This window comes from Podarcis liolepis (assembly GCF_965112155.1).
Source record: "Podarcis liolepis genome assembly, chromosome: 5".
NCBI classification, from domain to species: domain Eukaryota; kingdom Metazoa; phylum Chordata; class Lepidosauria; order Squamata; family Lacertidae; genus Podarcis; species Podarcis liolepis.
The window spans coordinates 43,628,020-43,655,400 of NC_139556.1; the positions used below are offsets into that span (position 1 = coordinate 43,628,020).

The 27,381-nt window shown below is 41.8% G+C and overlaps 1 protein-coding gene across 2 annotated transcripts in view; it reads left to right on the forward strand.

Moving 5' to 3' along the window:
* Nucleotides 1-27,381, forward strand: part of TCERG1L (transcription elongation regulator 1 like) — a 162,439-nt gene that overhangs the window by 48,142 nt on the left and 86,916 nt on the right. The window lies entirely within an intron of this gene.

Genomic DNA, 27,381 nt, shown 5'->3' on the forward strand with positions numbered 1-27,381 from the left:
TTAAAAAAATGTGTTCAGTATTGGACGAGGGAGCAGGAATTGGCTCATGGATTGTATTGGCGAAATCCACACTGGCATTGCATTCTGCCATAATGGTTTTGCACAGATTCTCTGATTCTGCTTCCTGTATCGTAAACATTGTTAACTTGAAATTGTTAACTTGAAAAATGTCCATTACTATAAGGAAAAGTAGGCATGTTTGTAGACATTGTAGATATGGCCTGTATTTTGCAGGGACTTCTGGAAGGATGGGTGACATCCAACTAAGTTATACTCAGCGTAGACCAATTAAAATCAATTCACACTGATCCACAGATTTAAATGGATCTACTCTTATGACCAATGTTGCATATCACCCAATGATGAACCATGTCGCTGGATCACAACTCGCATCAGCCCTGCCACTTTCAAAGGAGGGGGAGAGTGCTTGGATGACCTGGAATTGGACAACTGAGAAGGTTTTGGATTAGCTTGTAATCAGAGGTGGTTCAATAAACAGGCCAGAGGTGCTTGCAGAGACAAATACCTCTGCTTGACTTCTGTGGCCAGAATTAGGGCAGACACTACCACCTACCTTAAGTGGGAAACCATCCCTGATTTGCTTATCTTCGAGGCCAGGATCAGGAAGTGGTTGGCTCTAGTGTGGTACTTCCATGCTTTTGCTTCCACCTGGGACCATAGAGCTGAACTTCACTGCCCACCATCTCTGACCTGTCCATTTCCACCAGGGATGATGGAAGCTGTATGATGGCACTGGAGCAGCATCTGTTTTCAAAGAAGGATGGGGAAAGGGGAAGGTGGTATTCTGGACCCATTGCTCGAGCTGCCTTGCTACTGTGTCCTGGCCCCCAATTCAAGCTTCTCCCATTGAAGCCACAGATAGACTGGTGAGTGTGTGGGTAACAGGAATCAGGCACCGGTGAGCAGTCTTTGACCATTGAAATTCCCCTCAATGTGTTTGGGTCTCCACAGGGCCACCTTCACTTTTGAGGCAAGCAGCTTTCTGCCTGCCTATTCTTCTTGTTCAGGACTCAGGCATCTTGAACTGGGGGACTTGGAGCTGCAACCCTCCCTCCCATTTTGAAATTCATCATTGTCGCTACTCAGAACTCTGGTAACTGGCTTTTATATCTACGGGCAATTATGTGTGGTTTTTGTAAACACTAAGAGCTCGTGTCAAGGAGATATGCCAGTATAGTATGGCACAGACTCTGCAGTGCTTGTGAATATTTATTACACATACTGAGCTTGATTCAAGTGCCTTTTCATGTTGGAATGAATCTGCTCCAGTGACCTGAGGGTCTGGAAGGGCTCTGAACCCCATTCCCCAGAGTATAAGTCATCAAGTCTCTCTAACTAGAAAGATTCATTTTTGCCTTTATAAGACGACATCATATCTCAAAAGTTAAATCAGAAATGATAACTACATGCCAGCTTTTTCTGCCTGCTGAAATTCATTTTTAGCGGTGTTAAAATGTAGAGGAAAGCTAGGCACCTTTTGGATAGTGCATTCCCTAAATTCTCCAGCTTTTTTTCACTGGTTGCTGAAATCATTTTTATTGTGGCAGGTTTTTGTCTACAAAGTACTTGGCCATTTATGTAAAGGTTAGGTTTTATCTGATGTTATTTATATTTTGATAAAATTTTATGCCAACTTTTAACATTTGCTTTTATTCATATGTTTTGATGAATATTTCAGTGTTCTCTGTAAACCACTAAGTGGTTTTCTTTCCATTAGTAAGCGGTATATACACTTTATTAAATAACATAGCTCTTAAATTGTTGTAAGCTGTCTTGAGTTAGCAGAGGCAGTAGAAAGGTGGGACTTAAAAACCCTATATCATACAAATAAAGGCCTACAGTTTCAGTTCTTTAGGAAATACTTTGGCTTTTTATTTTGATGGTTGTTGGAGAATGTGTTTTGTAGGGGTAACCAACTGTTGCCCTCCAGATGTTGGACTACAACTCCCATGATCCCCAGCTAGAATGACCACTGTTTATTGGAATTCTATGGCAGCAACATCTGGAAGGCACCATGTTTACTAGCGTTGTGAGTTATTAATTAATACAGAGTACCTTTAACCTGTTTTATTAATATTAATTGACCTTTATGCAAACTGTGCCGCCTTGCTACTGTGTCCTGACTCATAATACTGGAGATGGATGAATACATAGGTGAAGTGTAATTATGTGCATGTTTACTTGGAATGAAATGCCACTGGGCTCAATGGGGCTTGCTCCCTGGAAGATGTGTATAGGATTGTGGCCTCAGTTTGAATAAAAATATTTTAAAATCCATTTTAATTCAACAGCAGCCTGATCCTGCCAGCTGCTCTGATGGAAGGTAAGGCTGCAATCGTTCACAGAGTTGGCTTTTATAAATCCCACTTGAAGCAAATGGGATTTAGGCAATCTAAGTGTGCATGATTGTAACCAATGTTGTTGTTTTTTCCTTTTTCAGAAGTACGCACCACTAATTTCAGTGGAACCTAAAGTGGGTTTAAGATGTCAGGTTTATTTAGGGTTTGGGGTATGGAAGAGTCAGTGACAGTGTTTGTGTTAAGTTTGTGTTAAGATGGCTTTGGATATCACGGTAGTGCAGTACAGTGGTACCTCGGTTTACGAAGTTAATCTGTTCTGGAAGACTGTTCTTAAACCAAAACCATTCTTAAACCAAGGCGCGTTTTCCCTAATGAGACCTCCCGCTATCAGTGCCCTTCCACCACTCAGATTCCGTTCTTAGACTGAGGTAAAGTTCTCAAACCGAGACACTATTCCCGGTTTTGCAGAGTTTGTAAACCAAATTGTTCTTAAACTGGACTGTTCTTAAACCAAGGTATCACTGTACTGTGGATTGGGTACAGGGTCATGATGGGGATATGATGCAGTATCCAGCAAAAGGTATCTAGCCACCACAGAGTTAGTTATGTCAGTGAAAATCTGAGCACTAAAGATACAGTGAAATGCATTTTCAATGAGACTGAAAGTGATGTACAACCTATTAGGATAATTTCACCCTAGCTGCAAGGTGTGATTATGCTGTCGTCGTCATCATCATCATCATTGGATTGCATTTGGTTGGTTCCTTCTGCAAACAGAAGGAGTCTTTACATTAACAGAAGAGCTTTTGACCTAGCAGCAGCTTCCACTAATGGAATAGGAGTGGAGGTGATTTCCCCTGGAGCCCCCAACACCAATTTCCACACTGTTCTGGAAGGTCATCCAACCCTCTGGAGCAAATTTTCATCAGATGCCAAAAGCATTCTTCTCATTTCAGTAAATGTCCGTGGAACACTGTAAGGAGGTGAGAATGTTTGCCACACCAACCCCTGCCCTAGCCAATTAACGAGTGCACTAAAAAGGGAGACGGAAGACTCACACTGTGCATCATGCTGACTTTGTTCTGTCAATGACCTCCTTTAAGCTGGTGGAGCACTTGAAAACTGTGGTTCATAAAGGCGACCCAGAAGCTCTCGTTGTCTCTTGTCAATTTTCAAGGGTTTGCCGGTTTAGAGAAGATACATTATGCTCCTGACTGATTAGGATCCCTCATGAGACCTGTCCAGGAAGCAGCCTAGTTCTGGTTGTTTGAGCCCTCCATTTCTGCTATCTGCAATCTCTATGCAGAGTAGATGCATGAAAAGGGCTTCTTTGTGCATGTGGCTGTATGTATGAAGGTTCTTTCACACATTCTGAAATCCTGTACATGTGTAAGGCCCCTTTCACATGTTCACGGAAGTTTGGGCTCAGCAGGCATGATCTTGGTCCACCTCCACTCATTCATCATATGCAGGGAGAGAAACAGTGACCCAAATTTAAGTTGTCTACATTTTCCCTCAGTGACTTCATCACACTGACTATGGAGCCTCTGACTGGCTGGCATCACTCCAACAGAGAGAAGTCAGAGAGAGGAAAAGCCCCTGAAACAACAATATGTCAGCAAAACATTTCTGAACAGTGCTGAAACCAGGGATTGTCTAAGGACTATTTCTGCACCCGTGAAAAAATGCTATTTGCTTTCCTAAATGTTTGCAGGTGAACATTCAGCACAGCTCTACTGTTTTCATAATTATATCATTTTCCAATTTACATGGATATTGTACCCATGCATTGGGGCAACATATCTCTATTTCTTCACCTTAAGTTTTAATACATAGGTGGTTTGGCTCCTGATAGAGCACAGTGAGTGACTAGATATATAAAGGGTGAGACAATATTTCAGATATCCCAGTCTCAAGCTGTATCGGGCTTTGTATACCAGTCCCAGCACCTTGACGTTATCTTGTTAGCCAGTGCAGTTCTTTAGCAGTGGTGTAACATGGCAGCTGTATCCTTCCCCAGTGAACAGTCAGGCCTCAGGCAATACACACAGGAGGGAATACAGCAGGGTCTCACATGCTTACCCTGCCACCACATGGCCCCTCTCCAATATTGTCCATGAGGAGTGGCATATTTGCATCAGGGCAGCCTTCCAAGTTTGTGCAGACTATCTCAATGAGATGGAAAGCCTGTGTGCTCAGGGTTTCAGTTAGCAAGGACTGACAGTCAGCTTTTAGCAGTCCATTGCTCTGCAGACATGACTGGAACCTGTTGGCAGGGTTGGGTCAGGATGATGGCAAAGGATGACGACAGAGGCAGGCTGAGCGAGCGCAGCCTGGCTCTCCTCTTTCATACAATTATCTTTGCTTCTTTTGGAAATGCCTGACTAGTGTTATAGTGTCCTTTCATTTATTATATTCAGCAGTTGCGCTATGTTGACAGTGTGCAAAAAGATTATTTTGCAAGAGAACCGTTGTTGATTTTTCCTCCCAGTGAATTTGCATACTGTTTGCTTTCCAGAGGATTGTATTTTCCCGCTTGCTTAGCCTGAGCAGGCGGCAATCCATTTTTTATTTTTGCAAAGGATAAAGATAACAGTCCCATTGAATTGTTCAGTAGTGAAAAGCAATAATATTGTGTGCTTTAGTTCAGTAAACATTTATTACTGCCGATTGCTCGTTGCTGGCGTATTGTCTGAATTAATTTAAATGGCCCTTATGAGCTTGCAGATGTATACAATATTTTAGCATTGGAAATGGACATAATTCCTAAAGCTCCTTAGTTAAAATGAATTGGAGACAGTGCAGCTGAAAAGACAAAAGAACCAAATCCTCGTTTCTTATCATTAAAGCTAATGAACTTTCACTGATGTATCTTTGCAGAAAAATGTCTGTCATCTCTTATATTTAAGATCACACACACACACACACACACACACACACACACGAAAGAAACATTAGTTGGATGGCTCCAGTACTGCCAGAAAGCAAAGTTTCATGTTAAACTTGGACACACCACTTTTTCTGCCCCATTCAACCATAGGTAGCAAAAGCTATAACAGCCTTTGTATTGCAGTGGCTAGAGTGGTGGACTAGAACCTGGGAGACTAGGGTACAAATCCCTCCTCAGACATGATGCTTGCTGGGTGACCTTTGGCCCATCACTTTCTCTTAGCCTAACTTACCTCACAAGGTTGTGGTGAGAACAATATGGAGACTGAGAGAGCCATGAGCATGACACTGAGCTTCAGGGAAAGGTGGGGTGTGAGTGTGATTAAAAAAACAAAAATAAAATAAATGAAGGGGCACCTTAGCTGATTTTTATGGGAAGGGAGAAATGGGGGAAGGGAGGGGGACTCATCTTCCCCCACCAGCATTCCTCTGAGGGACCCCCAGCTCCTGTGGACTTTGCAGAGAAAAAATGGTGACCATGAACCTGCAGCTGGTAGGATAAGCTCTGGATAAGAGCAATAATCTCCCTGAATTTCACTTTTGCACTCTGAGATTTTCTGTGTGTATTTGGTCTCAATTATGCCTCACCCATGTTTTAATGGGTGCAAAAAAACCCACACAAACAAACAAAAAAACCCTGTGGGAAGGTTGACATTTCTCAAAAGTGAAAATGCATTGCTTTGCTCAGCCACTTCTAGAGCTCATTGCAAAATGCTGGAAAGCCCCGAGGAAATACTTTTGGAAGGAAGTCACATGTAACACCACTTGCCTGAATTTAAAGAGTTATGAGAAACTGGGTTAGGCCAGGGATTGTTTAGTAATCTGATGGATGGCAGCTTTCTGAAACAGGCTGAGCTCATCCCCTTTAAAAAAAGAAGCAGTTTATTAACAACTTTATATTAGTTTAATGTTATTGTGTAGGCTTGCTAGTGACAGAATCGCCTCAATAATATATTTTAAGATGCTTAATGTAGGCCGTTGTGAAACAGATGTATAGCTATAATGAGAGCAGGGCAGGGAACAGCTGAGGCTTCATTTTTATATACATTTAAATGCTCCATAGATTTCCAGCAAAAAGAGTTGGAGTTCTCTAACAGCCGACATGACAAAAAATGTGGCAGGGGACACAGAGCGAACCTGAGACTTATCTCTCAAAGAAAGAAGAGCTAATTGTCTCCATGCCTCGTGGTGGGAAAGCAAATGAAATGCATGGCTTTGCATTTTATGCTGTAACGGGATTAATGGGATTTCTGATGTTTGCAGCAGAACAAGTGATCTGTTCTCAGAGGGAGCATCAGGATATTCCATAAATCACAGAACCAGAAATAGAAAGTTGTGACTGTCAACTTTCTTGCCCATTTACCATTTTCTAGTGAAGCCTTCCCTAAATTGGAGACCCTCAGATGTTGCTGGACTACATCTCCCATAATCCCTGGCCACTGACAATACAGCATGGTGCTTATGGGAGTTGTAGTCCAATGTACCTGAAGAACATAAGTTTGGGGGAAGTTGCTCCAGTAAAATTTAGAGCAGGGAAATATCTGCTTTAGATCCACCATTAGCAAATAATTTACTGTTGTAATATGTGTTTAGATTTTTTTTGTTTGGTTGACTTTGGATGCTTAGTTTACAAAACATTAAGGGGTGCGTGGTTTTTCAGTACATTGTGCTTTTTTTTTGGTCCTAGAATGGATGAGCTGCAATTCAAACCGGGTTACAAATGAAATAATTACAAAATGAAATTAAACTATTTTAAAATCTAGACAAGTATTCGTGAGAAATAGACGTGTAACTCATTTCTTGTGTCAATGAAAAGTTAATGAGCAGAACTATTTGCCAAGTGCCTGCAACAGTTATCCTCTACGGATAAGCAAAAAGAGAAAATAAATAAATAGCTGTCGTCCTATGAATGCCCCATGCATCACGTTGCTTTCCCCTGTACTAATGTGCAGTCTGGCAATTAGAATAGAGCACTTAATCAAGCAATTATAGCACTTTGTATTTGAAACACGTATAATTTGGCTGATTTCTATAAAACAGTAATTTATTTTAAAAATTACATCATTTATGTAAGTTTCAGGATTTGTTCTAATTTGAGTGAATCCAAAGGGCTGCACAGTGAGCTAGTCTGTACTAAAAGTCTATTCAGGGCCTCCATGAAAACAATGGCCTGTGTGGCTCATTTTATCATGTCCTTAAAGAGTCAACGGACATCATACTACCTTGATTTAGAGTGAAAGAGATGTGCACATTAAGCACGCTATTTAAAGCACACCAATAATCATACAGACACTGGCAGCAGGGCTTTAGGTTGGGGTGGGATTGAATTTCTCAGCATCAGTTTCCAGCCAATCAGAGCTTCCTCAAAGTTGGTCACATTGGCCAAATGGACACCTCTTGGGGAGGTACCATATGGTCTGAGTTCAGTTCTGAAGATTCAGAGTTGGTACAAAGACCTGATACTTTGATACCTTTGGTTGCTTTTAGCTCATTAAAAAGTAAGGTAAAGGGAGCCCTGACCATGAAGTCCAGTTGTGACCGACTCTGGGGTTGTGGCGCTTGTCTCGCTTTATTGGCCGAGGGAGCTGGCGTACAGCTTCCGGGTCATGTGGCCAGCATGACTAAGCCGCTTCTGGTGAACCAGAGCAGCGCACGGAAACACCGTTTACCTTCCCGCTGGAGCGGTACCTATTTATCTACTTGCACTTTGATGTGCTTTCGAATTGATAGGTTGGCAGGAGCAGGGACCGAGCAACGGGAGCTCACCCCGTTGTGGGGATTCGAACCGTCGACCTTCTGATTGGCAAGTCCTAGGCTCTGTGGTTTAACCCACAGCACCACCCGCATCCCTTTTTTTAGCTCATTAGTGCCATGTCAAAAAAAACTCATTTCCATTTCTTTCAACCGTTCTCCAGAAAACAGAGAAGAGAAATTGTGGTTGAAAATGTTCAAAGGAAAAAGACAATTTTGCTGAAATTCGCATTGGTGCAGTACTTGGGAGATGTTTCTGAGCGTCCTTTCATTCTTTCAAAAGCTGGCTGCACTCAACAACCCTCCCTGTTCCCCAAGCTTCAATCAAAGACCTGGTGAAGACATTCATTTATTATTTTATTTATTTGTTGGCTTTACACCACACATTTTTCTCTAATGAGTTCATGGTGGCATACATGGTTCTCCCCCTCCTTATTTAATGCCCACAATAACCCCTCTGAGGTAGGCTAAGAGGCAGTGATTCTTTTAGGTCACCCAGTGAAGTTCATAGTCAAGCAAGGAATTGAACCCTGGGCTCCAAGGTCCTAGTCCAACACTCTAACCATTACACCATGCTGGCTCTGTGGTAACTCCACCCATGGAGCTTTTTCAGGTCAGGAAGGGCAGGCAGCTTGGGGGACACACTCAACCTCCCACCAGGGCCACCTTACAGCAATGAAGTAAGTCCACACTAACTGAAATTTGAAAGACACTATGCAATCAACTATTTAAGTAACTCATTCTGTCAGTGCAAGGACTTTTGGATGCACAACAAGAACTTCTCCTTTCCTCTCCTTCTGAGCCCCTGCAGACCCCCTAAATCTGTTCTGGGATTTCCCCCAAACCCCCCAGAGCAGATTGGGGGAGGGTGCAGGGTGCACAGAGGGAGATGAGGAGCTAAAGGAACAAGTGCATTGGATACTGCCCATTCTGGAGAAATTATCAAATGCAGGAGGAATGAGGCACAAATCTTTCCCCAGAGGAATAAAACTTTCAAGAAACTGAAGGGTCTATTTCTGCACAGCACTATTCCGTATGTTCGTTTCAGTGATTGATTTTTGCTTATATTTATTTAACTCTTCTCAGCAACAGCTCCAATGAGCAATAAACCAAAAGAAAGGTTGAAGCTCTGCTTCTAGATAGGTAGGTAGTATTGACCCTTTCGTTATTCTGACTCCCTGTTCTTTGCACAAAATCTTGGCACAAAATCGGCTGTTGTGAACATATGCAGGGTGGCCTTATAACAAATCGGTTCCATAACCTAGCTCTGTTGCTTGAAGAACAGTGCATGGAATTAAGAGGCTAGTTTGGGTGTGTTCTTAATTCCACTCTCTGGTTTTGTTATGCTTCTCTTCCCCCCGCCTTTAAAAAACCATTGTAATTACATATAGCCTTGGAGGCTTCTGTGGGCTGAAAGGAGATTCATAAATATGTGTAATAAATGAATACATAACCACATGCATGGTATGGTTGGCTAATAAAGGACACAGTCCATTATTAGGGGCTAGTATATTTTGTGGCGGCTGAAGCTGCTCAGGGGCCTGAACATGGCACCTGAAAATGTTATCTGTCTGTGTAGGCCTCTAATAAGACTCACATCTCTGCCTTTCCTAGCCCCAGTATCATATTTCAACCAAAGATCCAAGAATCCTCAGCAGGAGCAACCAGTATGGTGGGATGATATTGTGCTCTCCTTCCAACAGTTCATTGCTTCAATGGCAGGGAAGGATGGCGGTGAGGTTGGAACTTCATGGGGGTACCAGTAGGAGCCCAAGATTGACTCTGATGGTGTATCTGCACAACCTATATGTCACTGCTGTCCTGACTCCACATTTTCCGAGTATGCTGCAGCTGACTGCTCTGCTACATTGGCTGTTCTTGGTAATTGGACATTTGTTATTCAATTCATGGCCAACCTATGAAGTACCTGGTATTATTCCTTGGGGACTAATATATCCTAAACTGTGGCCTTTGTTATCTGTGTAGCTTTATGTGTTTGGGTCTGAACAATAAAGCACAAATAACATTTCTGTAGCTCTGATGCAGGTTAGAGGCAACCTTTCTGAAATTCATACAGAGGCTATTGGACTTTAATACCCTTTGAATCAATAACATGTCAGGATTAAATTAGTCTGTGCTGCCTAAGATGGATGTGGGAACAATGTCGCATTGCTGCACATGCAATTTACTGTGGACAGGCTGCATGACTGCATGCCTAATCTTCAAAGGTCCTCTGCTAACTTGAGCACCAGCGAAACAAATAGAGTTTGAACCAGCTGAATGCTTAAAGGATTAGAACCAAGAACCTAGTTGCAATTCATCATTAATGACCTTCCTATGAAGTCAGAATGTGTGGGGCAAAAACAAGTTTAACTTCTGGGTTCTTTAATCTTTTAACAATTCACAACACATATCAAAGGTCAACACAAATCTCTGGTGCCAATCCTTTGTTTTGAAGTTCATTATTAAAACAGTTCATTTTCTATCTGGATTTTAAAAAACACACACACACACAGCAAAGAGCCCTTGAAGTGGAAAGTTGTAACAAGAACATTGCTCAAACAAATGGAACAAAAGGGCCTATCCAATGGTGTCTTTCTCCTGATGAAATGCGCTTGAAGACAGTGGAGGATTCTCCCAGCAAAATGGGGAGGGAACCAAGTTTGCCTATTTCCCATCCCTCTGGAGTCCCTCTATGTACCCCAAATCTACAATAGAACCAATAGAACATAGTGTGTTGGCTGGAGGGGGTGGGGAGAGCATCTAAAAAAACATTCTCATTCTCCCTGTTCTGCTGATAGAAACTTTCACTGGACCAGAATATTCTGCCTGTGAAGGAATACCACTAGATACAACCCAAATGATAAAGGTGCGAGTTTCAGCTTAAATAAAGAAATAAAAACCCTTACATTTTTAGTTTTTGGATGAGATGAAATATCTTTGAGGAGGTCACAGTTCTTTGGGAAATTGTATTGTATCATGGTTTGATAGAAATTAATTGACTAAATCAAGGTAGTGGAGTTCCCATTTGCCATTCAGCCTCTTCAGACATCCTTTCTTATTGCACATCCATGAGTATTTGTGCTCATGATACTACTAGAGGATTTGTGCACAATTCTACTTTCAGCATTATTTGCACCCACAAAATAAAATTTTGAGGACATTCACACTTTCATTTCCATTCAGTGCATATCCTGTTGCTTCCTGCTGAAATTTCAATACTTTGAAAAATCAATAAATCCCAAAACCTTTTATATCACAAATGTTCTGGCTTATTTCTGTACCACTTTTCTTTTTTTATAGCACTTCTGGACAGCAATAATGTGACAGCATTGGTGAAACATTGCAGAATACATTATTATTATATTGTATCTAGAACATGTTGCAGAATACACCCACAATAGAATACCCATCTGGAAGGGTTTTTAGTCCAGTAAGAAATAAGAAATGAGCATTGGTGCCAGGGTCATCCCTAGCTAAGGAGTTTCTTCAGTATTCTCCCCACTTTTAGTTCTTAGGAATGACACAAGTATACATTTCACATGATATGTTTGTCTAATAAAGAACAATGCTGAGAGCTTTGGGGAAAACGTAATTTTAACATTCTGGAAGGTTCTACAAAATTCTACAAAGTTCCAGAACACTCTAAATTAATGAAAACTGAACCCACATTTGGAACACTTGAAATATTACACTTAAAGCATTCTGTTTTTACCTTTATGGTAAAATAAGAGTACTTACTAATTTCATGACTTTTAAAGTATCTCATGATGCCTGATTTTGCTTATGATATTGCAATCACTTCATTGCTTATTGTGTGTTGAATGGGTATTAGAAGTGATATGAACTATATGTACTGCTGGTTTCAGGCATTGAAAAGATGAGCCTGTGTCAGGTGCCCTCTAGTGAGGCAAATTGGACCCTAAATTTATCAATGTTTTAAAATGGGAATTGGATATGCTCATGTCTCATCAGCTCATAGTCACTTCTTGTTGTTGTTGTTGTTGTTGTTGTTGTTGTTGTTGTTGTTGTTGTTGCTAAGCTGCATTTTGCTTTGGTAAGATGGCCCTGCTAGTCACAGAATCTGAGTCATCAGGACTCAACCCCACTTTTCAAGATTGTGTTGCCTCAAGCACTTTGATTCAGGGTGGAATAAAACCGAATTGGATAAATGGTTCGCTGAGTATAGTAACAGATATTTAGGCAGAATGCCTCAGATGGAGAAAGGCAATTGCTCATTGGTAGAGGATATCCTTTGACAGTCAAAGATCCCAGGTTCAATCCCTGGTGTCTCCTTGTAGGTTTGAAAGCCTCCACCAGTCAGTTTTGACAGTACTGAGCTACATGGAAAAATGGCCTGACTTGGTATAGGGCAAATTCCATTGCAGGCACTGTGAATTCTGTTTGTTTGTATGTGTATTCCAGTTGCCACAAATCCATTAAAGCTTTAAGTGTTGTGTGACCTCCATACATATTGGAGGCAGTTCCCACACTACAGAGAATGGGAGGCCATAGACTCCAAAGATTGTGGCACATGATAATAAAAGGTGGAGGGGAGGAACTATTGCTATATCGGACTTCATAACAAATTGTAACCTGACACAGTTCTAATGGCTATGTTTAGTTTCAAGGATTTCATCCAAGTGAAAATTGAGCAATTGGAAGGAAAGTGGGAGAAACTCAAGCCTGACAAAACTTGCGGGAGGGATATTACTTGAAGGCAGCAGCATGCCCTTTATTACGGAACAACAATACTTCAAAAGAAAGAAAGCATAACAATCTTCTGGAAGGAAACTCTTAAAAGCATCTTTGAAATAATGTCTTTCAGCTTTACAAAATATAACATCTAAGCTGTTTTTCCAAAAGCATCGAGACTTTATAACTGTCAGCAAATATTTTTGACTGTCTTTAAAGTGGAAGCAAATCTTCAAGACACTTATTGACCAAACACTTTGCTTTGTAAATACTCTGCTATGGTTCATCCTCCTCAAAATAGACAAGAATACCAAATCAACTTATCACTTCCCACAGTATTTAGTTAATGCCTTGGACCCAACATACTTAAGAAAATGTCTCAATCAGGCCAGACCTCTCTATCAACTATATCAGGCAAAAAGGACATGTCAAGAGGCAATCCAGTGCCTTTTGTTCCATTTACTCCCTGGATTGGCTTTTGGATATATATTTTTAGGTTTTTCTGTAGAGCAGGAGTAGCTAACCCATTCTGGATGGAAGGCCCCATTGGCTCATGGTCAACTCTCAGGGCACACTCAGCGTGTGTGACCAAAGTGCCAATGTCTGGTGTGGCGAGAACTGCAAGGCTGACTTGTAAAAGGCTTTTCCATCAGCCATCCTAGACTATTTTAAGTCATTGTTTTAAGTCACCCGTTGTTCATTAAAAAAGAAAATATGGGTAAGGTCTTGGGGCCTGCAGAAAACACCTTTTGGCATCACAGCGAGGGGCCTATGGAAACATTAATTAAAAACAAAATAAAAATATACAGTCAGCCCCATCCCTGGTGGGTAGAATGGGGAACTTTGAGTCTGTGGTGAGAAGGTGGCATTATTACTTTGCAGGTTGGCAGGGCCAGGCAGAGGGATAATGCCACCAAATCAAAACCATCCCCCAGCCCAGTGCAAAGGATTGCTCTGTAAATACTGATAAAGGGGAGCTCTCATTTACACCAGTGTCTCAGTTCCCATCAGTGACGTGCCTTTGGGCATGAATTTACTCTTCCCCTCAGCTCTTTTTCAAAGAGGGGAATTTAAGTTTTTTTAATTTTTTAAGAAAATACAAAAAGATGGGGTTATCTTTTTGTGTCTGCACTGAATAACACCCTCGTTTTGAAGCCATGCACCACACCAGTTCCTTGTTCTGAACTTAATGCCCTCTCATTATTTTTTATCTGCAGTACTTAATGAGACAGGTAATAAGAGTAGTTCCTATAACATGAAAAATTCAGTGGGACAGTTAAACATTTAAAGGCTTACTATTTTATTTCAGCTGGCTTGTCCACACCTTTTCCTTTCTCCTAGAGTGTCTGCCAAAATCTGCAGAAAGCTTTGTTAGATAATGAAGAAACACAGATAACAGGGTTTTTTATTATCCAATACCTATTCATATGCAGCTGATTAGATAGGCATTGACATTTTATTTTTAGTGTGTACATTTACAGATAATTGTTGCCAGAAGAAATTTCTTTTTGCTCCTTCTGTGTGTCTTCAGTGAGCAATTTTGCTGTCTTGTTTGTTTGCACCTCCACTCTAGCAGAAAAGAACATTTAAGTGAAAATTTAAAACAATGTTTCAGAAATCCAGGTTCCGCTACAAATAGACACACAGAATGAGTGTCATATTTTAGAATGAGGGGGCACCTGAAGAAAAGCCCCCATGGGATATTTAACAGCACGGATAGGTATAACAGCACTTCAGGTTACGTACGCTTCAGGTTACAGACTCCGCTAACCCAGAAATAGTGCTTCAGGTTAAGAACTTTGCTTCAGGATGAGAACAGAAATTGTGCTCCGGCAGCGCGGCGGCAGCAGAAGGTCCCATTAGCTAAAGTGGTGCTTCAGGTTAAGAACAGACCTCCAGAATGAATGAAGCACTTAACCTGAGGTACCACTGTATAGTGCATGCACTGAATGCAGAAGGCCTCAGGTGCTGTCCTTGGTACCTAGCTGTGTCAAAGAGATATTTGGTGTCATGAATGGGTGAGGACTCTGCCTGAGTCCTAGACGAGACCAGAGCTGTAATTTGAAACAAACAAGACTTTACTCAATGGACCAGTACTCTCTCACTCAGTATGAGGCAGTTTCCATTGTATGGGTCCTGCTATTTTCCTAATCATCTTTTCTGTAGAAATAAAGGACTGGCTTTTGTACAAATGAAATGGATTATATAGTTTGATTAGATTGATCCTTTTTGGGGTCAGTCTTAGCAGTGCCAGGAGTGCTCCCCCCCCCCCTAATGTTTTTGTTAAATGGCTTAACACATTGTAGCAGTGACAGTTCCTGCTCCAAGTCCCCATCCAACCCCCTTCTGAGCATTCATTTTAATAGGATACTCGGGATAAACTGCTGGTGGTTTGTGTCCATTGCTCATGCCAGTATAAAATAAGTGTAAATTGAATTTAAACTTGGGACATTTTTACAGCATAATGGTAATTTTCAATCAAATTAAATGTGTGAGACTAACATTTTTCTAGTATAAAAAGAATGGGCAGTTATCATGACATCCAGCTCATCTTAACACAAAGACATATGGTCAGAGACAGGGACAAAAACAAACAAATCACAAAGCAATCTATGCAAGAATTTTATTCTAGTTGAGAACTTCTTTTCAGCAGACCGCTTGGTTTTGCCTAAATGGATCAAGAAAAAACTTGGGGTGCATAAATGAGGGTGCATTGTATTGGTGCCACAGATGCTTTCATCCCAGTCCTGCCAAGAATACGGTCATGTTCTAGCTAGCCTATCATGGATCCCACAGAGAAAGTAGCAAGGCTGGTCAAAGGTTGCCAGACCATGAATAGCTGAGTGAATAATTTACTCCAGCAAATGTTGGGAGCAGACGGAGATCTTTTAACCCTCTAGGCCTCTCTTCTTTGTTCCCTGGGACTCTTCCCAGGCAATGCCCCTTTTCCACCAGCTCCATGCACTCCTCAGGTACTTTTGCTTCCCTGGAATGTTATTTATTTTTGCATTTGTAAACTGCCTCTCATCCCATAGGGTACAATAAAATCACAGCCCAATTAATTGAAAACCGCATTACATACACATAGCCAGAAGAAATGATGAAGCATCAGCATCAGAAATAATCACCCATGCTCACTGACCTCTCCCCAATGCTTTGCGTGGACAGGCGTGTCTTCTGTTTTTGAACTGTGACAATGCTTCTTGCACAAAGGTAGAAATTACGCTATTGCTCCATCCACTTTTTGCCACATCCCTTGGGCTTCTGCCGCATCCCAACCCCTGCAGTATAGAGTCACGAAGAAAGAAAGAAACAATTAAAATTGCTTATTTTGTCACATATTTAAGAATGTTCCTTATTATCCTTCTTTTCCCTTACTCTTGAAAATAATTGCCATTTATTGTTGTTTTTCCAGCAATAAATTACCCAAGATCTCTGGGTTCTTCTTGTTGTTTTTAGTGAATAAGGAGCAAAGGCAGTCAGCACCACGATTAATGTATTGGTTTGAAGCCCATGCAAGCCCTACAAATGTAAAGCCTTGAGCTACACTTTTGGCATCTGACGCAATTCACACATGCTTTTTACACTGAAGTTAATTATCCAGCAATGGGAGGCAAAGCCTTTGTAATACTGGATAAAAGCTCTACTAATCTTTCAACTATTGTACTTTGCTGTAAGCCTCCATTTTTTGCATTTCATTGAAGAGTTGTTTTTTAACATACACTTTAAGATGTAAAGCAGAATCTTAATGGGGGGCTCATGCTACCATGGTGAGGCAACACACTGGTAATGACTATGTTGTCTCACATTGGCTGTGCTCTGTACTACACAAAGTTGAATAATTTAAACACACACACACACTGCAGGCTTACCGCTTGCCAACGGTTTGAAATTGCAATTGGCTTTTGATTCAGCCTTACCTGACAATGAGATAACTGTCCACAAAGTAAAAATGAGGAACTCACTATTCTCTCTGTGTGTTTTCTATCTAGCTTCCAATTGATTCCCTTCCCTTTCTTTTTTCATGTGCTTTTTTATCGAAGTTACCAACTGTGATACAGATTAGTTTTTAAGCCAGTGTTTCTTAGGCAGCAAGGTGTGGCAGGGAAATATAAGAAAGCTCCAAGGGTTTTTTAATATATATATCAAACGTGTATAATGGGTGTGCCAGAGTTTTCCTTTATACATTATTAGACAAAAGATAGGCTTAAAATGCACGAATCATTATGCTACTCCTCTCATAATTAAAGTCCTGTCTCCTCAGATGCTGATTAGTATTAATTGGACCAGTTGCAGAATGTTTTATTACTCAGAATAATATCCAAACCACTATCCAACTTATCCATTCTATCCCATCGCTTCTAATTCAAAGTAACAGTTCATGTTTACTTTACATTCTAGGTCTTTGGGGAAAGCGAAACAACAACAACAACCAAAAACGAAACTACAGTACTATATATTTTGGAAAGTTGTTTATCCCAGGTATCCCCAACCTTCGGCCCTCCAGATGTTTTGGACTACAATTCCCATCATCCCTGACCACTGGTCCTATTAGCTAGGGGTCATGGGAGTTGTAGGCTAAAACATATGGAGGGCCACAGGTTGGGGGTGCCCGGTCTATCCCCTATGCATTTGGACACTGAAGTTTGCAAGATGATTTCTTAGATCAAAGAGCAGTTTTTGTCTATGCTTGGATATGATTTGACACCACCATCAAGAATTAAGATGGTAGACCAAACCAAAATGGCACTGGTTTTAAGCAAATTGTGTATGATAATATTCCTGAGATCAAGGAGTCTGTTTCCAACTATGTTTGGAGACAATTGGATGCAATTTTGAATCAAGATGGCAGACTGGAAATTTCAAAACTGCACTAATCTAACCACTGATTTCAAAACAGAACTTTTTTTTAAGAATTCCTGATTAGTGTCAGTATGAGGCTGCTAGTTTAATATACTTTAAAACATGATTTCATAACTGAAAGATCAGAGTAGCAGTCTGCAGGAAGTAGACATATGGGGAGTATGAATTACACTCCCCAAAACGTAGTTTCTTACCCTTGGGGCACTCTGTTGACAAAGATCAGTATCTTTCAGGGAGTTGTTGATGTAGAATATAGCAGGCATACTCTTTGGGCCTCGGGAATTAAAGTAAGAGCAAAATAAAGGCAAGTATTGTGGCTAAGAATGAACAATTTAACAGAATGTGTAGGATTTTATATGATTTTAATGTTGACAATGCCTTTGGGCATTCAACAGTTGCCAGAGAAATTCATTGTATAACATATTGATCTTGGTGATTTAGATTGGTTCTGGTGTGAGTTTTGAAGATGTATGCAATATGGTATTTAAATTTATAGATTTTAATTAATCTTAATGATAAGGAAAGTGAGAAAGAATGTTTTGCATAAAACATACTCCCAATTACAGAAGAGGTGATTCTTGCTTATTAATTTGTTTAAATATTTGTATAAGGCCCTTCACTGAAACGCATTTACAGGATGATTTACAATGAAATATTAAAAGAGCACATAATTAAAATAATCCACAACAAAAATAGCATGTACAACAATTTTTAAAAGCAGGTAAAAGCCAAAAGAACAGCACCTAAAATGCCTCAGCGTCCAGTCCTGTGGTCTCTGGGAGGGCATTTCAGAGTCTGTCAGATTTTGTGGATCTCCTATGTGGGTGGAGAAGGAGGTCCACTTCTGGAGAGGATGAGCTAACCTGAGAAACCTCGCTCCAACTCCTGAGGAAAGATCTGCTACTGTTGTCCCACTCCTTTTCTCTGTCATTAACTGGCAGGACACCAAGAAAGGGAAATAGAACCCCAGCGAGTATCTTGGTACACATGGGGGCAAGATAAAGATGGGGAAGGGGAGGTTGGGGACTTAGGAGGTACTCAAGGGACATCAGAGGACACCGATGGTGAAGCTGTCAGTTCATGGGAGCCAGGGGAAGTGGACACCACCAGAACCTTCTTCGGAGGTAGGAACCTGGACTTATGGTTTGACTTGAATCTTTCTTGTTGCATTGGACCTGAAACTGTATTTGACCATTGGACTGCCTGAGTCCTCTCTAGCATTACCTTTGGGAGTGTGTGCACTATAGGGACTTACACCAGAGTTCAGGACATTCTGTGTTAGTGGAGTGAACAGAAAAAGGAGCATTATGATGGGATGGATTGAGATTGAGAGATGTTTTGATCCACTGGATCCAAAGCCCTCCCATTTCCTCAACACATTCCCAGAATTGGGGTGGGGTGGGTGGAATATGCTGATCCTAGGACCAATGGGAGGAATTCTTTAAAAGGAAGGTGGAAATGGCACATTCAACCCCTATTGACTCTGTTCCTGCTGTGAGCTCCAAGGTACTCCAAGGTACAATGATCTCATGTTCAGAGATCACTTCTACTAGGCATCTCCTTCAGGAGAGGCTGTTTGCTAAATGGCAGTCAAAAGTGTAGCTTCCAGAGCCAATGGTATACTAGAAAGAAAGCACTCCTCAAGTGTTTCCAAAATTTATCAACACAGGTATCAAATTTTGACTACCCTATAAAAGAAAAAATGAAATCAATGTCGGCAGGATAGAGAATTCTTCACAAAGAAAATTCCAGTGGCCTAGAATTATGGTTACAGTAGGATCCCTACCACTAGGCAGAGTGGGACAGTCACTTTCAGATGATGGATGCTGGTGGGTGGGAAATCAGCAGCAAGGTGTTGGAGGACATACCTGAATGTGCCTGTACCTGTAAGGTAGCCTCTTCACTTAGGTACTGTGGACAATGCTCTAGTAAGAGTTAACTGTCAGCCTAGTTGACTTTTGTACATGGACTGGGTGTAGGGACACTTGCTTTTGTCCAGGTTAAAAAATATATCAGCACACTGGTTTTGCTCTGTCACAGGATAGATCTGTTCCTAGTGCACATCTCTGTAGTGTGTGTGATCTCCACTTCTGGCAAATTGCATTGAGGATTATAGAGGGTAGATGGATGGTTTTGTCTTTTGGGCAAGATGTTGGAATAACAAGTATTTGGCCCCTCTAGAACCATAGCATTCTTATTGACACATAAACCCCCGTTTCACCACAATGTTCTCCCTGAGGACCCCTATTCAATCACCATTTGTTTGAATTTACTTCACATATTACCTGAGCCAGAGGGAGACTAGAAACTATTTTTCCTAACAGAATCTCATTTTGAAGCATTATCAGGTCACAGAGTAAAGCAAAAGCAGATGACATGCCCTTTCTGATTTTGGAAGAAAACAAAGATTTATGGATGAACTTGCTTTCAAAATAACAGCCTGCAGGGAAATGGTGTATTTTTTCAAAAAATTACAGTACTGCTAGTTTATTTTTAAAATGAAATTAATATAAGGTGCCCAGTCAATTAGAATCAATGTGAGTTTTGCCCTTGACTTCAGTAGGATATGGGCTGCACCCAGATGGAATAATTTCCTATACACATAAATGGCTAATTCACCCTGAATATATTGTTCATGAATTTAAGTTCCATCGATCCCTTTTTTCCTTCCTTTGGTTGTTTGTTTAATAAGACTATGGGTCTGTGCTTCAGTCGCAGAGCAGAAAATCTGTTTCCCCCCCCCCTCCTTGTAATACTGATCTTTATGGCTATAATTCCAATTTTTATGGTTCTGCAAGAAAGCCTGAAAAGCTTAGCTGTGCCCAGATTCACAATTGCCCTTGGAACAGAACTAACTGTCAGGCTTTGGAAGCTCCTTTGTTGTCTTTAAGGGGACAAATGCATAAGCATTTTGTCCCACTAAGCAGAATGAGAGTCAACATGATTTGGCCTCTTTTTCTATTGCAATTAGCATTTCATAATTACATTCCCTCCCTGCATAATTTCATTGATACTGAATTAAAATGCTCATCTTACAACAACTGTATATGTGTTCTTATGCTTAAAATCAGCATGCCGACAATAAGCGACCTTCCATCTTCCCCAAAATCCCAATTTGGAATTACGCAATGCCACAGTTAAAAGATCAGGAAGGCAAAACTGTCCTGGACTAAAGAGGTAACATTACAGCTGCACATCCTGTCCCAACCTTCGTATATAGGGGCAGGCAGACATACTGACCAAGGTATCATTTGAATTGTTCACCAGAACTTCCAGACCCATTCTGAAATCGGTGTTTGATTACAGGAGTCCTAGTCATTGGTGGCCAGTGTTCATTGAGACTCTCAGGGCAGAAGACAGGGAGCCCCAACTCTAGGTGAAGCCAGAGCCAACTAATTCTAGTTTCTTCCATATTCTTCTCCCTGCTGAGTTCTGCATGGGCAGCACTGAGACTGAGGAGGAAGCTGACAGCCAGAGACTGGTTCTAAGTATAAAGACAGGCAGGTGGGGACTAGTTGAGGGAAACCTGAGGTTGGTGGAGCAATGCCTTTGCAGTGCCTGCGAAAGACCTTATAGTCACAGTAGTTATCACTGCACATTGCTCAGAGAAGCCTCCTGGTCTGTTTCTCCTGTGCAGGGAACCATAGGTTCATTGCTTAAAATTTGTATAATACACACCACACAATCCAGCAGCAACTCATCAAGCCGTTATCCTTACCCCACATCCCCCCTGATTTTATAATTTAATTTTCTTTCTTCCCGCCTTTCTAAACTGCTGAGGACAATTAACTGGAGACAGAGAACAGAAGAAGAAAGCAGAGCCATGGTTCTTCCTTCCCATTGTTATAACGTCACCCCCTCCTGTCGGCCAGGAAGAGAGCCTTCAAAGTTCTGAATCGGCAGGCCCAGACTGGTTTTCATGTAAGATTAGTGTCTGGTTTATCTCTCAGTAATAAATTCTCCCAGTAGCCTTAGGCAAGTTACTGTTTTCTCAGACTCATAGCCTCATCTCCAGTACTGGAATTTAAATGCTCACCTACCCTGGAGCGACAGAGGGTTGGTAAGGATTACTACAGGCTTCTTCACACATGCGTATACATCCCTTGTTGATGGTAGCATCAACTGATGACCTATATGTGTGATTAAGCCATCACAGATCAGTCACCAGAGTCAGACAGAGGTTTCTTTCCATGCCAATCAAACGCATTTCCCCCCACAGGAGCCACTTCACACAATCGGATAACTGCTGCACATTCATGTGTGAATCAGTGTGATGGGGGGATTGTTTCTCAGGCCCACATGGTGACAAGCATGACCAATTATCAACATGCATTGGAATTCTTGTTCCCTCCCCACTTCAACCTTGGACCACTTTTTCATCCTTCATCCTTGAATCCTTCAACTTGGATACACACCAAGTAGCCACAGATTCGGCCTCCATGATACTAATAGCATCACACATACAAAAGTGTATGCAAAATGTAGAGATCCAGGTAACTTACAGGGACATGCTGCAAAGTAACATGTCTTTGTTTTTGTGGCATGTTACTTTTCACAAGACTATTTAAAGTATTGAGATGCATGTGTCTTGCTATGGTGCCAAAGCAGTTCACTGTGTTAAGAATCCTAATATGTTTCTAATGAATGATTAGGAGGACAATTTTAAACATATGCTTTGCATAATTTAATAATGAGCAATCTTCAGCTCATATGCACATCAGTCAGCTCTTTCACATCTGGTAGCAAGTAAATAACTCTTCAAAGCTCAGCATTTTTTCCCCTTCCCACACTGCCATTGATTTATGACTAGTGTTTTTCAATCTTGGTTCCCCAGATCTTGTTGGACCTCGACTCCCATCATCCATAACCAATTTAGCCAATGGTCAGAGATGATGGGAGTTGTAGTCCAACAAGGGGACCTGAAGTTGAAGATCACTGGTCTTGGGGGGGGGGGATAACTGGACTGAAATCCTCTATCCCAAGGGAAAGAGGGATTGATGATGAAGGAACTCCATAACTGTAGCAGCAGATATCTAGTCAGACCTCTTTTCTGATAGATATTGATTGCCAGGAACTCACATTTCCCTCAGCTTCTTGTGAATGCAGACAGGGTAGTCTCTACATGGCAATGTTTTCTTCTGCATGCATCAGCCATTGCTGGATTAGGACCATTGCATGGAAGCCACCGAGAACATGATTTGAATAAAAACTACAAGCTACAAGTGAAGCCTGAAAAATGGATTCCATCATTAAACATTCATTGCACTGGTGATTTTCCATAAACTTACATGACAAGCTGTTGTGGAATAAGCTTCGCTGTGATGCAAAATGCATGGACTTCCCTGCACTGTTTGTCAGCACATCCATCGCACATATGAGTATATAGTGCTTTATCTAATATGTCTTCTAAGATTCTGCAAGGGACGCAGGTGGCGCTGTGGGTAAAAGCCTCAGCGCCTAGGGCTTGCCGATCGAAAGGTTGGCGGTTCGAATCCCTGCGGCGGGGTGCGCTCCCGTCGTTCGGTCCCAGCGCCTGCCAACCTAGCAGTTCGAAAGCACCCCCGGGTGCAAGTAGATAAATAGGGACCGCTTACCAGCGGGAAGGTAAACGGCGTTTCCGTGTGCGGCTCTGGTTCGCCAGAGCAGTGATGTCACGCTGGCCACGTGACCCGGAAGTGTCTTCGGACAGCGCTGGCCCACGGCCTCTTGAGTGAGATGGGCGCACAACCCTAGAGTCTGGCAAGACTGGCCCGTACGGGCAGGGGTACCTTTACCTTACCTAAGATTCTGCAAGCCAGAAAATGTTCACTTTTTGAAGTAAGAGAACAGAGGCTGAGGCTGCAACCCTATATTTAACAAGAAATAAGCCTTATTGAACTTAATGGGGCTTGCTTCTTTATAGATATGCATATGATTGCACTGTAAATGTTACTGTTATTGACTGAATTATTTCACATGAATATATTGATTCAACTAAAAGTTTTAGTGGCAAATTTTTATTTCAAAATCGGCTAGCAAATTATCCAGATCAATCAACTTAATTATTATTGCCACTTGTGTTTTTTTTAATATTTTGTGCTAATCCACCCACAGAATGCTTATTGACAGGTGGCTATACAGTTCTAATAAATGAGTAAGCAAATAAGGACCAGTAAAAAAATCATTACCGCCGACCCATTTATAGGAATGTGTAGGGGGAATCCAAAGATGTAGCTTTGATCAAAGTGGTTGCTTCTGCCTGCTACAGAATGATCAACAGAGCAATGCTACTCAGCAATCATTCTCATTCTGTTCATTGGAGCTTTCTCCCAAGTTAATGATCTTAAGACTGTGACCAAGGGCTGTTTCAGCAAGAACCTCTTAACAACCCTACCACATTTTACAGATTGAGAAGAGTTCCAGTTTCCTGTTCTGGGTGGTCTCTATTTCATTTATGAATCACTTCCCAGGGTGCATCTCAAAACAAATCACAATATAATGGCGTATATAAAAGTTAAATATATGAAGACAGTTAAATATGAAAACAATTTTTAAAACAACAGCTATAAATATAAAAAGAGTTTAAAATAACATAAACTCAATTCAGATCCAGGACAGAAACCAACTGGTATAAAGATGTTAGAAGGTTGGTTGAAAGAGGAGCATTAGAATTGGAGATTTGGAAGGTACCCCTAGAGTCATCCCATCCAAACTCTTGCAGTGCAGGAAGAAGAGCCTGTTGGAGCAGGCCAATGGCCCATCTAGTCTAGCACCCTGTTCTCACAATGGCCAGCCAGATGCCCATTGGAAACCTACAAATAGGAACCAAACACTCCCCTCCTGCAGTTACCAACAACTGATTTTCAAGCTGTGGAGCCAAAATATAGCCATGCTGGCTAGAAGTGTTCTATTGCCCTCTCCTCCATGAATCTGAATCATGTTTAGCAGGTGTCTAAACAATGGGACGGAGTTCCAAAGGCCCAATTCTGATAAGGAACAGATTTTATGATGCGATGGTATGCAAGATGCCCTCTCCTGCAAAAATTCAGTGACTGTACGGGATGGGATGATCCTTTAGGTATTCTGATCCTAAGCTGTATAGAGCTTTGTACACCAGTACCAATTAGGTGTTAGAAAATACATCTTAAAAAATTGTATTTCCATGGTGGTCTTATCCTTCATTTTATTTTATTTTATTTATACTCCATCCATCTGGCTGGGTTTCCTCTGAGTGGATCCCAACAGAATATTAAAAATGTGATAAAAACATCAAACATTAAAAACTTATAAAAGTCAGATAGTTGTCTGTTTCCTTGACATCTGATGGGAGGGTGTTCCACAGAGTGGGTGCCACTACCAAGAAGGCCCTCTGCCTGGTTGTTTTTAAATTTTATTTTATTATATTATATTCTAACCAGAAATATGACAAATAAAACAATTGTAAACTGCATCAGGAAAGCAATGTAGACCTCATATTTCAACATTTGATGAATCAGAGGTACAAAATGAATATACCACAAAGAAAACAAGAACCAGGGATTCACAGAGGTGTAAATCAGGGGGAGTAAAGGAGATAAGATGCTTAAGGCAGTGTTTCCCAAACGTTTTTGGGCAACGGCACACCTGTTTACCGGAAAAAAATCTCGCGGCACACCACCATTAAAGCCCCGCCCCGTGACGTCAGCGCGCAGCGTCACGCCGGGAGGGATGCACAAAAGTGAAAGTTTTTTCCCTTCCCCTTGCCGGGGTGGGAGGATGCAGCAGAGCGAGGGACTGAGGGACGGCGGCAGCTGAGGCGGCGGCGGCTGTTGTGGTGGTGGCGGCGATAGCGGGCGGAGGAGGAGCCGTCGCCAGGAGTTGCTGCTGCTGCTGTTGCTGCTGCTGCCCGGACATGCCGGCCTCCTCCTCCTCCGCTGTCTCGCGCTCCTCCCTTTTGCGCGCGCTGCCCCGCCGCTCGGCACCACCACCGCGGAGCCGCCCCCGGCTCGACGCGGATCCTCGCCGCCGCCGCCTCTCGCCGCCCGACTCGCCCGCCTCCCTCCCACGGCACACCAGCCGGTGTCTCACGGCACACTAGTGTGCCGCGGAACACCGGTTGGGAAACACTGGCTTAAGGAGCCCTCAAAGGGGAACATAGTAAATAAGTAACTAATAAATATCTCTGTATAAAATCATGTTTGGCAGGCACGAGATCCCCAAAGCTTAGATAAGTCCACCAAATAGCAGTGAAATCTTCTAAATCTGCATCTCTATCCAAAATCTTGAAATGATGAGTTAATTTCTGTAATATAGCTATATATAGCACTTTTAAAAACCATTTGTCTAGATGGTAGCAGCATCTTTCTATCCCCGGGCAATTACCAAATGAGCTGCAGCTAATAAATAAATGACAAGGAGTTTCAGGGCAATATCAGTGTTATTTTCCTTGAAGAGGGGTGAGGCACAGAGTGCTCCTATTTCTGTAAGTACCTTCATTCAAAAGGAATTAATGACTGGGCAGGACCACCCAAGACGCCAATGTGTTCCTATTGCTCCAGAATGCCGCCAACATAGTGTATTTCCACTTCCCTTTGCTCTCCATTATCTCATGATACACCATTCCCTGTGGCTGTTCATTGAATATGATCAGGTCAAACTATACAGTGGTACCTCAGGTTACAAACACCTCGGGTTACAGACTCTCTTAACCCGGAAGTGGTACCTCAGGTTAAGAACTTTACCTCAGGATTAGAACAGAAATTGTGCGCTGGCGGCACGGCGGGAGGCCCCATTAGCTAAAGTGGTACCTCAGGTTAAGAACTTTATCTCAGGATTAGAACAGAAATTGCGCGCTGGTGGCACGGCGGGAGGCCCCATTAGCTAAAGTGGTACCTCAGGTTAAGAATGGTTTCAGGTTAAGAACGGACCTCCAGAATGAATTAAGTTCATCACTGTACTTGCTTTCCTCGTGTAGCGTTGACTTCAGTCAGACGACTTGGAGCTTACACTTCTCTTCACTCACGGATAAGAACTGTAAGCGAAAGTGCTAATTCAATGGAAAAGGCTTGAGTAAATCCTGAAATAATCTTTATTGGATTAATTATTGTATAAACTATTTATGGGCAGCAACTAAAGAGTGGACTGTCCGGTGAGCCACTTGTTGCTTCCTGATGGAAGAGGTAGTTGTTCCTTCTGTACAAACACACACAAAATAATAATGATTGTAATAGTGGTGGTGGTGGTGGTGGTGGTGATGGTGATGTCTCACTTATAAATCTTGACATGATTTGTCCAGAAGCCACTGGGTTGGCTTGCTTTGGCAGTCCCGCCAACATTTTAAATTTAATTAAAAGTTGTGTTGTTCTTGTTGCTTTTGTTGCTGCTGCTGCTGCTTTTTAAAAAATAGACTTCAGAACTTTTGTTGGATGGAATCAGAAGCTGTTCATCCAAAATATTCAGACACACTGTTCAAACATCTGGATGAGTCATTTTAAAACTTGTTTTTGAACTCCTGGAGCTCCGAGCACAGCTTTATTCCTGCAAGGCAGAAATCTTTATGAGCTGAATTCATATTCATGGTGGAAATGTAGGATCTGAAGGGGTGGTAAGGACTCCTCCCCTCCCAACAGCTAGTGCATATGGTGAGCATGAAAAATATATATTTAGCTGTGGGTTTCCACATTCTTTTTTATTTAGTTTCCAGGGTATGCCCTGGAGAAACAGGCTCGGAATCTGCACACTCAATTCCTCGGAGGCTAAATGTACTATAAAGGCATTCAGTATGGCTGAGAAAAGGCAACAAGTGATTTGCAACCCACCCAGCCACAGAAAGTTGCAGAGTCCT